Consider the following 14,504-nt stretch of genomic DNA (forward strand, 5'->3'; position numbering starts at 1 on the left):
AAGACTCAAAACATAAAAGGAAAGACAAGAAACAACAAGAAGAAAACCATTAAAATCAATAACAATACGACACCGCAACAAAGTGGCAAGGCCTTGCACCAGACATAAACAAAACCGCAAATGAAGCTCAAAAAGTCACAAAAGACCAAAAACACAAGACTCCCACTAGACACCATGACTCAATCCCCATGTTCCAAAGGAAATCTCAACCTGAGCCTTCATCAAGATTTCATGGCAGTCTCTCTTGCCATGCAACGCCCCGTATCATACTGCCATAAACACATAACTTTCAGTGCATAAGTAGACATGACAATACTCTGGTTACCTTACCTTGTTGTGCCAAGCATGTTGCTTGCAGGTAAACACATTTGTGCCATGTCTCAAGGGACTCTAATTCCCTTAACAAATTCACCTGTAACCAGAGACTAGCTAATATACCTATGAAATACAACTTCATGAATCTAGCACACATCCACATAATGTCAGACAGGATTAAGGTTAATAAGCTTTCGTGTATACAAAGCACTCATTCGTTTGGAAATAGGGTTTCTAAACATAGCCAAAGGAATTCTTGCCCAATTCCTTTCTTTTACCTTTTTACCTTCCTGCAATAGAGGGTTACTATGTACTCTCACATCACCCAACTATTAGTATAAACACATCAATTGTTACCTTGTCATGCTAATACCAAGCATTTTTCCTGCAACTATTTACACATGTCAATCACATGTTCCAAATATCAAGACAATCATATCTATAAATTTGAAATCAACCTTTATCAAGACTAACAATCATGTCATAATCCATAGTCAACTCATAGTCATTAGACATAATGCTATGACTGTCACCTACTACACTCTAGTACATATCAACTATCTCAACACATATGTGTTAATACAATCATCTTAAAACAAAATCATTCCTTCATGAAATATTACATAAACATAGCCATATTATGCAATTCATTAAACATTCAACCAACTTGTATACATACCATGTAAAATAAATCAACTCGATGACATAATCAAATATTCAAGCAAAAATTAGATGACATAAGCAAGCTTGTACCTTAATGTATCTCAAGGGAGAGTATCTTGTCTGCACAATCAATCTAGATTAGCATCATATAACTTCACGACGCATCAGCTCAAACACAAATAAGATCATGATATCCATAATAGTAACTAACTAACATGTTCACATCATAAGCTCGTAAATATTGTCATTCATGCATAACAATCACACAATTAGTCTATATTAGTACAACACAATGTCACAAATAAGTTGACTCATACCTTAATGTCATAAACCTAACCATTTGTATATGCCAATCCAATTTAGCATTATACGTATAACATCAAGATATTAATGTTATAGCCCTAATCATCAATTTAACTAACATAAAACAAAAATAGCAATGCATAAACTACAAGTTACTATCATTCATGACTATCCAACACATGTGCATATGACTATACTAATCAACTAGCATCTATCATGTATGTCACCATAACATCAATAGACATGTACATAAACCTAATGTATATAACCCTAATGCATATAACAATCCATTAACTAACATACCTGCACGTTAAACATACAATATATGTATGACGATTTACCCTTACCCCAAATTCTAATGTTGCAACCTCATTCTGATGATCTGCATATCCTGCTCTATCTCAGCCAACACATTAGCACCATAACATACCAATAACATCATGATGACCTAATTGGATACAATGACCTCATGCACAACAACCTTCACCGTGACAATGCATGCATAACAACATATAGACACTGACATGCGTAACAAATGCATATACAATCATACACTCATGACAACACATCCCACAACAACGCCATCAAACTTCACATGGTGACATCACTACAACCATGACCAACACCATGCAAATGTAACAAGCACATGGACTATAAGCATAAGAAACACATATGCAACTGACATGAATGCATGACTAAAACAAATCCCATCTAGTCCAACGGGTGAACCATGCTCTGATACCACTCTGTAACACCCTCCTCCCATGCTTACCCAAGTAACCAGTCAACCGGGGTATACATGTGACGAGAATTTACTATGATATGATTTGACCTCCTAAGTCACGTTAAGGAAGTGGAACCAACCTAAAACACACCATACACACCATATGTCTATGTATTATGGCTCATCAACCCCTAAAAGAGTTGCTTCTTACCCTAGACAAACCAAGTCATCGAAATACATCATTCCTCAGAAGCCCCACTTCAGAAATCATCCGAAAAGAGCCTAAAATGGACCATACTGACTGCTCCACTGATAAAATGCGATGCATACTGACTGGTACACTGTCAAAGTGTGATGCATACTATTTAGGCCTTCTATAGGGTGCGATGGGCGAGGTTGGACAAGTTTCTGGGACAGTTTGTGAGTTAGTTGCTCATAGAATCTTCTAGAAAGTTCTCCTGTGACACTTGCCTCTCTGAATTCGCCCAAGGATGAACAAGGGAACTAGGAAACCATCTCCAATTCCCCTCACTTGTGGAACCAATTGTAACAAGTGGAATGACACTAATCAAACCCCATGGATGACTCACACCCTTTCAAACATCTATAAAAGGATCTCCCATCCAAGAGATCAGAAGGCTGAATTGTGGTGAATTGCAAGTAAGTGCTGCTAGTTTGAGTATTGAGGAGAGAGCATTGTATTCTTGTTTGTGTGTTCTTGCTAATTCATGAGGTGAAGAAGAATTGATGCTAGGAGGATGGCGCTGGATCAGACAACTGGGTTGTAATTATCCTTATTATTAATAAATTTCTTCAGGATTTTTCCCAATTGATTGTGTAATTGTGAATGTTTTAATTTGTTCATTATATATCTGATTCTATAATGTTTATGCTGTAATAGATCACGATGCTTTGACAGTTCTTTGTTGTTGTACTTGTGCAGGTACTCTCCAAGTGTGTTAAGTATGGGGAGGAGTTACTGGATCTGCCAAAGGAGAGAGAGATGAGGCAAGGGATCAAGCAAAAGTTCCAGGTTGGTTTTCTACTATCTTTCTCTTATCTATTACACATAGGAAAGATCATTGAATTGCTTTGAAATATTGTTTCTAGGGTAGTTGCCAAACCTAGAGGGTTAGTCATTCAACAAGACACTAATTTTCCCAGAAACAAATTGGTGACTCCACTGGGGATGACCAGATGTTTGTTTGTTGTTATTGTTTATTTTATGTTCAATTTTATAAACTATAGACAGAGTTTGAAGCCAGCCAGGTAGCTTTCGAACTGCTCTTGCTCTACAATTCCATAGTAGATAAATGTTGCTTCAGTCTATCTCTGGTTTAGTTTATGAATTAAACATTTGACTTGCAAGCACATCTAGATGCCCTTTTGGTAGCTCAGTAACCTCTTAGGACATTCCTTCATACTTTGCTTATCATTGTTCATCAAAACCAGCCTTGATTCATTGAAAACAGCTCCACATTTGAGCCAAAACCACTTTCAGTTGCGCTCCCTGGACCATCGCACTATCTCCCACTGTGACTCAGTATGCATCTCACCTCCTGAGTGCAGAAAGTGTGATGCATCTAAATTTCTGTGAAGCCCAGGTGCGATGATTGACTGAACTCATTGTTCCCATCTAGGACTTGAGAGTTTTGACCTATTTTTAGTTTTGTTTGGTTCTTTTGCTGCATTTGAACCATGTCTCTTCACTGAAGCCTGCTTGCATCATTCAAATCAGCCTCAATTCACATTAGGATTAGTGAATGTTTTTGTGTATGATCCAGGTGGATATTGGTGGCCACCTGCCAAGTCCACCTGGACCCCCACCATTGTCTTTCTCAGCATTTTCAGTTTCCTTAATTGTAGCACAACTTACTATTTTTAGTAGTTTTTCGGGTCCTGAACTTCCGGAGCCGTTTTGAGGCCCTAAACGACGTTTTTTGGGGAATTCGAGGACAACATGGGTCCATTCCATGGACCCATGTTGCTTGTTCCAACAATGATAGTGCTTGGAGAGATCTTTCTAATGAGCTATTGTACGCGTCAAACGGAGATCATATGCCAAAGTTACGACCCCGGGAAGTTGATGTACCAATTTACCCCAAACGGGGCCCACAGTTTGGCGTTTCATCTCCTAGGATTAGGTTTTGGAATGTTAAGGGTTTTTCCATTGTTTCTCAACAATAAATAGGCCTTCGAGCCTCATTGTAACATAGTTCAGAGGCATGTAGCCATCACATCTCTTCTCAGAGATAAGCTACCATCGCCCTAGCTGGTTTATTTCCATTTCTGGTTGTAAGCATATTTCAGTATTTTCCATTAATGAAATGAAGTATTATTTCCGCTGCATCTTTGTGTATATGGTTATCTCTGTAATTTGTTGCGTTCCTGTTTAAATCCGGATCAGTGGTATCAGAGCGGTCTGCTTTTTCTCTGTTTTTCTTTGCATGTCCCCAACAAGGTCGGGATATAAGGAGTTAGGGCTTGAACTGGTTGAACCTTTGCAAGACCAACCTCGCAAATCCCGACGGCCTCCCATGGCGGACGAGAAGAAAGACAAGGGGGTAGGAGATCCCATCAAAATCTTGCTCGAAGAAGCCCTCGAGCGACAACGGAATGCAATGATGGACAGCTTTGCCCAGATCCTTCAGTGGCTACCCAGAAGCGGCGCATCAGCTTCCAGCAGCTCCTCTGGAAACGCCACACCCTTTAAGGTACAAGTTAATTTTGAAATCCCCATATTCAAGGGTCAGATAGACGCCGATGCCGTAGATAAATGGTTAAATCTGCTAGAGGGTTATTTTTCTGTTCATGAATTTTCGAGTCGGGAAAAGATTGTTTTTGCTCTTCTCAAAGCAGCCCCCCACGTCAAGGACTGGTGGGAAACCTACTGCGAGCAGAAGGATGAAAGTACTGGCTCACTATTTTCAGCCACACCCACCTGGGATTCGTTCCGGGATGCCATCAAGGAGCAGTACTACCCTGTCGGAAGCTATGAGGATGAATACATAAAGTGGACCACGCTGCGGCAGGGAAGGGACCAAGACGTGCCAGATTTCACCAATCTTTTCCATACCCCTCGCACAAAGTTGGGTATCAAGGATTCAGAGCAACATTTGATACTCAAATACCGTGGCTGCCTGCACAAGTACATCCAGGAAGAAATACAATTCCTAAACATCCCCTCGCTCGGCGCAGCATAACGATATGCCGTCAAGGTCGAGCAGAAGTTTAAACAAAAGAAGCGAGACTTTGGATCTGCGAATCCAAAGCAGGGGAAAGGTGCCCCTAAACCACAGAACAAAGGACAGAGCCAAGGCGGGACAGCCCAAGACAACTAGCCAAAGCTGCAAGCAAAAAACAACGCCGCGAAGCCGAGAAAGGACACTGGAAAATGGTGCGAGTTCCATAAGAGCTCCACTCACAACACAAGTGACTGTCGGGCCAAGTAGTCACTGGTGGCTGAGCTAAAGGTTTCAGAATTAGATGCATGTTCCGACTCTGAGTCAGAACCCGATAAGGGGTATGAAAAAGGGAAGCAGATCATTGATGCGGATCCCAGCGCCACTGTTGCTACCGCAAAGATACAGAAAAATGAACCCGAAGATCCAGAGGAGGAGGAGAGTCTCTTCCACTCCCAGATGTGGGTAAAGGGCTCCCCGATACAGTTCATTGTTGATAGCGGGAGTCAAAAGAACCTCATTTTGGCAGAGGTCGTGAAGCGGTTGGGCTTACCGACCACAGCACATCCACAACCATACACCATTGGGTGGCTACACCAAGGGCGAGATCTTCGCGTGAGCCAGCAGTGTCGCCTTCCATACAACATCAAGCCCTTCACGGATGAGGTATTGTGTGACATTTCTCCCCTTGAAGTTTGTGATGTATTACTAGGACAACCATACTTGTGGAAGCGACATGCTGTGTATGAATCAAGGCCCTGTGCTGTTATTATTACATTGGGAAATAAGTTGTTCAGGATACCAGAGGTAGCACCACCTGCCGCCATCTCTTTGATTACTGCAAAACAATGCAGTAAGATCATTTCCAAAACCAGGAAATTTGTTTTCCTGATGATACGCCCTCAAGGGAAGAAGAAGACAGTGGCTGCGGCCTCCAAACGGGGTCCCTCTGCATGACAGCTACAGATGGACAAGATTGTGGAGGAGTACGAAGACATCTTCACCTCCCCGGCAGGGATTCCTCTACACTGTCAAGTCAAGCACTCCATCGATCTGACCCCAGGTGCGCCGCTACCCAATGGACCAATTTATCGGCGCTCCGTTCTGGAGAACAATGAAATCAAGAGGTAGATTCAGGAGCTCCTGTAGAAAGGTCACATCCGTCCGAGTTCATCGCCCTGTGGGAGCCCGATCGTGTTGGTACAGAAGAAGGATGGGACATGGAGACTTTGTATTGACTATCGGGCGCTGAACAAGATCACTGTCCGTAATAAGTACCCGATCCCGCGGATTGATGACCTCCTAGACCAACTAAAGGGGGCAAAATATTTCAGCAAGATCGATCTGAAGTCAGGATATCACCAGGTACCAATCGAACCCTCAGATGTGTGGAAGACTGCCTTCAAATCCAAGGAGGGCCTCTTCGAATGGTTGGTCATGCCTTTCGGATTGACGAATGCTCCTGCAACCTTTATGAGGCTAATGGATGACATCTTGCGGCCATTCACCAACTCCTTTGTAGTAGTATACTTGGATGACATTCTGATGTTCAGCTAGAGTTGGGAAGAGCACCTCCACCACATCCGACAGGTTCTCCAAACACTGCGGCAACACAAGCTATGTGCCAATTTGGAGAAATGCACTTTTGGCATGACCGAGGTTCAGTATCTGGGATACATCATTGATAAACAGGGGGTGCATGTCGATCCAGCCAAGGTCCAAGTCATTCGGGATTGGCCCTCTCCAACCACTCTAACAGAGCTCCGCAGCTTTCTAGGTCTTGCCAACTTCTACCGCAGGTTTGTGCTGGGGTTTTCTCATATTTCTTGGACCTTGAGTCAAGTCACCAAGGGAGGGGCGAAAGCAAAATTCTTTTGGTCTGAATCTCAACAGAAGGCATTCAGGGAGTTGAAGGATCACCTCTGCACGGCACCAGTGCTCGCGTTACCAGATTTACAACAACCATTTGAGGTCGAGACAGATGCCTCTGACTATGCTATTGGGGCAGTCCTTACTCAACATGGACATCCAGTGGCATATCACAGTGAAATGCTTTCAGACACAGTCCAGAAGTACCCCACTTATGATAAAGAGATGCATTCCATTGTACAAGCCTGCCGACAATGGAAGCATTACATTTTGGGGAAGGAAACGGTCATCCACACAGACCACCGACCCCTGCAATTCATACAGACCCAAGGGAAATTGCAGAATGATCGCCATCAGAAGTGGTCTACATACCTGCAACAGTTTCACTTGAATATCAAGTATAAAAAGGGCAGCACCAATAATGTTGCAGATTGCCTCAGTCGACCACCGATCATGGCGCTGACCACCGTGCTCAACTCTTGTGGGCACGAGACTTCTGATTGGCCACTTCTCTACAAAAGCGACCCAGAATTCGGCCACACATACCAGACACTCTTGGAGGGTCGACATGTTGCAGATTTTCACCTCCAGGATGCCCTATTATGCCACCTCGGTCACCTTTGTGTTCCTTCAAGCGAGCGTGCCAAGATGATTTGGGAAGCACACTACAGTCGGGCTGTTGGGCATTTCGGGGTCGAGAAAACAGTGGCAGTACTGCAAAATTATTTCTATTGGCCGAATCTTCGACAGGATGTTGGGAAGTACATCCGATCATGTACTGCTTGTGCCATTGCCAAACCGACCATTAAGAAGCAAGGCCTCTATACCCCGTTGCCTACCCCTAGTCGACCTTGGGAATCCATCTCCATGGATTACATGTCAGGCCTCCCTTCCACTAAGCATGGAAATGACTGTGTTTTTGTGGTCGTCGACAGGTTCTCGAAGATGACCATTATGGTGGCCTGCCAGAAGAATATCACAGCAGAAGCCACTGCTAAAATCTTCTTTGAACAATTGTGGGTGCACTTTGGGATCCCACAGTCTATCATCTCAGATCGGGACAGTCGGTTTCTCAGCACATTTTGGTCCAGTCTCTGGTCAATGCTGGACACCAAACTCACGAAGTCCACAGCCTTCCATCCTCAAACTGATGGCCAGACAGAGGTTGTCAATAGGATGATTGTGCACATTCTGCGCATGTATAACTCAAAGCATCCACGCACATGGGACGAGAGCCTCCCCTATGTTCAGCACAGCTACAACCGAGCTCTTCACAGCTCCACTGGCCATAGCCCTTTTCAGGTGGGTTTGGGATTCCAGCCACTATGCCCCATTGATGTGGCCATGCCACTTGCAGCTACTCACATGAATTCAGCTCATGTCCAGTCCGAAACAGATAAGGCCACCAGCTTCATTGAGCGCATCCAACATATTCGCCAGCAGGTCCATGACATTCTTGAGAAATCAAATGCCAAGTACAAGCAGCGACATGATCAACATCGGGTGCCACACAAGTTTCAGGTGGGCGACAAAGTCTGGTTGCATTTGCAAAAGGAATGCCTTACTGGAGCTTATTGGAAATTGAGACCACTCTAATATGGTCCCTACACCATTACTAAGGCTATGGGAGACAATGAATTTGAGCTCAGCATTCCCCCATTCCTTGGCCTGCACCCAGTGTTCAGTGTGGACCGCCTTCGGCCATACTTTCCACCATTGCTAGACACATCCGACATTGCAGAACAGCTCAAACCCACAGAATTAAATCCAGATTGCATGGAACAAGCTGCAACTGATCGAATCATGGACACACAGATCAAGAACACTCGCCAACAGAATATCCAACTGTATCGAGTTGTCAAAGCAGGCCAACTCCTTCAGCAGGGCAAGTGGCTCACCAGGGAACAAGTTCAGCAGAAGTTTCCTCATCTCATGGAGGAGCTCAACGCAATGGGGACCATTGCTTCCTAAGGGGGGAGGAATGATCCAGGTGGATATTGGTGGCCACCTGCCAAGTCCACCTGGACCCCCACCATTGTCTTTCTCAGCATTTTCAGTTTCCTTAATTGTAGCACAACTTACTATTTTTAGCAGTTTTTCGGGTCCTGAACTTCCGGAGCCGTTTTGAGGCCCTAAACGACGTTTTTTGGGGAATCCGGGGGTAGCATGGGTCCATGGAATGGACCCATGTTGCACATTCCAACAATGATAGTGCTCGGAGAGATCTTTCTAATGAGCTATTGTACACGTCAAACGGAGATCAGATGCCAAAGTTACGACCCCAGGAAGTTGATGTACCAATTTACCCCAAACGGGGTCCACAGTTTGGCGTTTCATCTCCTAGGGTTAGGTTTTGGAATGTTAAGGGTTTTTCCATTGTTTCTCAACAATAAATAGGCCTTCGAGCCTCATTGTAACACAGTTCAGAGGCATGTAGCCATCACATCTCTTCTCAGAGATAAGCTACCATCGCCCTAGCTGGTTTATTTCCATTTCTGGTTGTAAGCATATTTCAGTATTTTCCATTAATGAAATGAAGTATTATTTCCGCTGCATCTTTGTGTATATGGTTATCTCTGTAATTTGTTGCGTTCCTGTTTAAATCTGGATCAGTGTATGTGTTCCTCATTTACAATCCTTTGTCGAAAAGTGTTTTAGTCGATTTGTCGCTTCTGTTAGCCTCCTGTTGCAACAGGTGTTCATCTTTCATGATTGACATTTTTACATGCCAAATATGTCATCTTTCATGCTGCAAGGTTCCATATTTCCAAAAGAGGTCAAAGAAAAGGCCATGAAAGTGTGCCAGTCCAAGTGCCACTGCTGTATTCCAATTTTGATGACTTAACCATTTTTGAAGAATGTTCTATAAAAGGGAGGGCCAAACAGTTTAATCTTGGCCTCCCTAGGTTTCAATTTCTTGTTTTAGAATATAGAGAATGATATTTGTCCAAACAGCTTAATCTTGGCAGATTTGTAGATAGGTAGAGAATCAAAGGAGCCCAACTGCTTAATCTGGGCCCTTGGCAGAAATAAGGGTAGATTTAGATAGGAGGGCAGTCAAAAAGAAAAAAAAGGATAATCAGGATCTGCAAGTCTAAGTGAACCCACCCAAAAAGAAGAAAAAATGTCAGGAAGGTAAGTTGGGTAGGTAGCTGTGTGGTTGCAGAATCATGGCTTGTGATCCATTTCATGTTGTCAAGTGTCATATTTATTAAGATCACAAGTTGGAGGCAATTTTCATCTGCAGGAGCTCAAGCTGGACATCTCTAACTTCCCCATTCTTCCTTATCCCCAAAACACTTACTAATTTCCCTAAAGAGGTCAAGATCTGCTTGAGCCTCTTAGTCTCATCATGCTTCATAACATTTGCCTAAGAACAGATTTGCTTTACTTAGAGGCACTCATACCTTTTCTACAAGTTCTATTTTCCCTCTGTAGCCTAAGGTCCCTTACCTTAGCACTTTCTTGTCATCTCCATATTAACTCCTAACTCTATTTTCTAGCTCCCTATCGGTTTCCCATTCCCCTACTAAAACTATATATAAAAATCCCAAAAATATAATAATACCCCCTCCCTGGCACTATAGCCCAATTCATCCAAGTCTGGGAAGTAGCAATTCATCTGGGGCTATTATTAGCCCATCCCTATCCTGGAGTTACTCTGACACCTAGTCAGAATAACAACCTTTACCCACCCCTTTTCCCTTAAAAACCTCACGATTTCTACCCCTGCATTCATTTTCCCAAAGATTAATGTTTAAAAGTTTTATTAAACATTAAGTTTTCCCCCCCGCTTAAAACTAACACAAAAACCCACAAAAACCATAGTTTAAACCCCCGCCGCGCAATATTAATATGTGAATATTCTCGCGGGCCCCGATCCCTTATTCCCCCGTCGCCTTACCTGTCCTGCCAACCGTCCGATCGTCCGCCCCAGATCAACGGTGGGTAGGTCTTCCCATTCCCCAACCCGCCGATGGTTAGCGTCCGAGAGATGGGCGGTTTTGCCGCCATACTCCCGCCACGCGTCGCCCTCTCGGCCGTGGCGGAGCCCATCCTCCGATACCGCCGTTTGCCCAAAGGCGGTGCGCCCAAAATCGAAAACCGTTTCCGCCCTCCTGCGTCAGGACCACGTCACCCGCTGACATCATCTGCCTGCGTCGGCCTCCTGCCACCATACTGCCAACTCACCCCACCACGTCACTGCCACCGTGTCACTACCACGTCACCTGCCTTACATGCTGACGTCACCCTGCTGATGTCATCATGCTGACGTAATCCGCCATACTGGGTCCCACCCGCTGACGTTATGCTGACATCATCAGCAAAAAGGCACGAAGGCGAAAATCATGCTTAGGAAGCCCAGATTCAAATTCTGAGGCAGTTTTTCATGCGCATGGCTACGGGAAATGGGCCAAAATGGAAAGACCCTCATTGCGCAGACCCCAACAAGCCCGAAAGGTGCAAAATGACCCGTTTTTCTTTGCGAGGCATTCAGAAAGGAGCAAAAAACAATTCTAAAGGAAACAGAGGGCCGAACAATGGCCATTAAATATTGATTTGACAATTTCAGAACCACAACACATCGAAGAAGCGGCAAAGAGTATCAGTTGAATATTTTTAAAGAAAATCTGCAGCTCCCAAAGCAGGTTAACATTGAATGGCCTCCAACAAAGTCAAATAGAGCAGTGTAAGCCCATTAAAGCTCTAAAATCACAGTTAAAGCATTTAAGGCCGCCGAACAGCAATGGACCAGAGACCCATGCACAGTTATTGCAGAAACACTGCACCAAGCCATCGAGGACAACACATTAACTCAGTTTTGATATGGCTGCCCTCAGCACAGCTCAAAGATATTTTCTTGCATTTATTGTTGGATAGGATTAGGTTAAAGTGATCATTTTTCTTTAGGACCTGTTTAGGTCAAGCGGTAATAGACAAGTTTTGATATTGTTCCCTATATATACCACCCTCTGTATTGTTTTAAGGGTTGTTGGTTTATAGTATTCATTAGAGACTCGCACTGGATATCTGAGATGTTTTACTTAATCAAAGATTGTTGAAAAGCTTGGAGCAATGAATGTCTGCTCTGTGTCTAATGGTCTGAAGAAATGAATGTGGAATTCTTGTGCTGCAGTATGAATCAATAAATGTTTCTTACCTCTGTTATTCCAATTTCACATATGCTTAAGTTACAGAACAAAGGATTGGTTTAGAATTTGCTTAGCCGCACTCTATGCTCAGTTTTTGTGGCTTATTAATGTTTTCCTCTTGATTTAGGCATAAATATGAATTCCTTTATGGCTCATGTTTGATCTATTTCACATATGAATGACTGTTATCTAGGAATTCTTAACTGCTCCTAGACAGGGCTCATTTATCTCCTTTCTGCTAACCTGACTGAGAGATTCTTAATTGCCTCTCATTCCTTAGCCTTTAATCCATCTTTTTACCTTGAATGATTGTTTCATATGCAGCTATCTTGCTCCATATTTTTTCTTGTGACCAAGAAAACGCACCAGCAGTCTTACTCCTTGACTCCAAGCCCAATGGTTCTAAAACTTTCGTGCTATCCCTGCCTCTTTACCTGAAAGTATCATCCTTCCCACCAAAACTTAAACAAAACCCCTTGAACTCAATAACTAGCCTAAAATCATCTCCAACAAAGCTAAATCAGAAAGAGAGAGCCCTCTCTGATTGCAGGTGGGCTAGAACCTGCAGTCCAAAGATTGGTCTGTGGTTACCTCGGCCATATCCTTTTGTGTTGATCAAAAGGACAACCTGAGTGATAACATAATGGCGACCCCACTGGGGAACAATGAGTTGTTCAAGTGCTGTCTGCTCCTTAAAACTACAGATGAAGTTTGAATATCAGCCAGGGAGCCTTTGAAACTATTCTTGCTTTGCATTTTCAGGAGTCAATAAAAGCTGCTTCAGTCAATCTTCATGCTATTTTTAAGCTGCAGATAGCTGTTCCCAAATTTTGATCAGTTCCTTGCTAATTCTACAAGTATTCCCAGAAAAATAACAAAAACAATTCGGAAGCTAGCTCCCAAGAAGAATCCACGATACACAAGGGAAAATCCAGACCCAAATCCCCCAGCTGCTTTTGAAAATCCGAACCTAATCCCAAAGATCCTTAGGAAGCAAGAGCAAAGAGAAGATTTTCCTGATCTGAGTCCTGAAACAGTTCACCCTAGCAGTGTTCCTACCCCAGTAAAGGTTTTATTTTGTTCAACCCCTACTTCCCCTTGTTCATCATCCACATCTCAAAGCACTCCATCCACACCTCGATTCAATGCACATACTACAACTACCACTACTGCTGTTCCAGTTACTCCTATTATCCCTATTGTCCCAGTTGTTCCTGTTATCCCAGTTGTTCCATTTATCCCTGTGAATATGGCTAATAGATATGCACCCCTGCAATTGCCTGCTAATCCTGGGGCCTTGCCTCAAGATTACCAATCCAAAATTACATATTTTGATAGTACTGGTCCTTTCACTGCACTTCAGCATACCAAGAAGATGCAGGACTATTTTGAAAACTACGAAATAGATGATGATAGCGTGAGAATGAAAATTTTTGTTCAAAGTCTAACAGGTGATGTAAGAACTTGGTTCAGATCACTTGCTGCAAATTCTATAACCACTCCGGATAAGATTTACCAATCCTTTACCAACAGATGGGAGAAAAAGAAAGACCCCTTGCACTTACTAGCTGAATATGATACAATTAAAAGAGGTCCTCAAGAGACTGTTTTGGAGTACTGTGCAAGATTCAATAATGTCTATAATGCAATACCATAGAACTTAAGACCGCCACCTGACCTTGCCTTGTATAAATTCCCTAATGGATTCGACCCGGATATGGCATACCAGTTAAAAGAAAGAGCCCCTCAGACCCTTGCAGACATGAAAAATGTTGCTGTTAGCGTAGAGGCTAGCCTAATTGCCAAAAGAAACAGAGCTAGAATGGAAAGAAGAACCACCTTTAAGGAAGAACCCTCAGCATTAGAACAAAAGCTTGATGCTATCATCAGTGGCATGCAAAGGCTGGGAGATAGAGTAGAGAGTGTTGAGAGGAAGTCATCATGGGAAGGACAACAGTCCAATGCCATAAGGAACCCAAATTTTAGGAAAACGCAGAACACAAATGTTGGTAGGTCAAGCCCAGATCATGACATAAGACCCCCTTTCCAAGAAAACTATGCTGAGGCATCCACTTCTAGTGAACCCATAGAAGACGCTCACATGAATCTGATGGATCTAAAGGGTGAGCATCAAACTTTTATGAGCCAAGAAGACCAAGATGAGCATGACTATAGTCAATTCCAGACTAAGTCTGGTGAGTCTTTTGATTTTAAACAAGGTTATGATATTGCTTTGTATGAGGTCCACAAACAATATAAGCTGAGAACTAGGACCATTGACATTTCTGAACCTAG

This window comes from Pinus tabuliformis, chromosome 2_2, assembly GCF_031772625.1.
Source record: "Pinus tabuliformis cultivar Carrire ecotype Pingquan chromosome 2_2, CPIR1, whole genome shotgun sequence".
NCBI classification, from domain to species: domain Eukaryota; kingdom Viridiplantae; phylum Streptophyta; class Pinopsida; order Pinales; family Pinaceae; genus Pinus; species Pinus tabuliformis.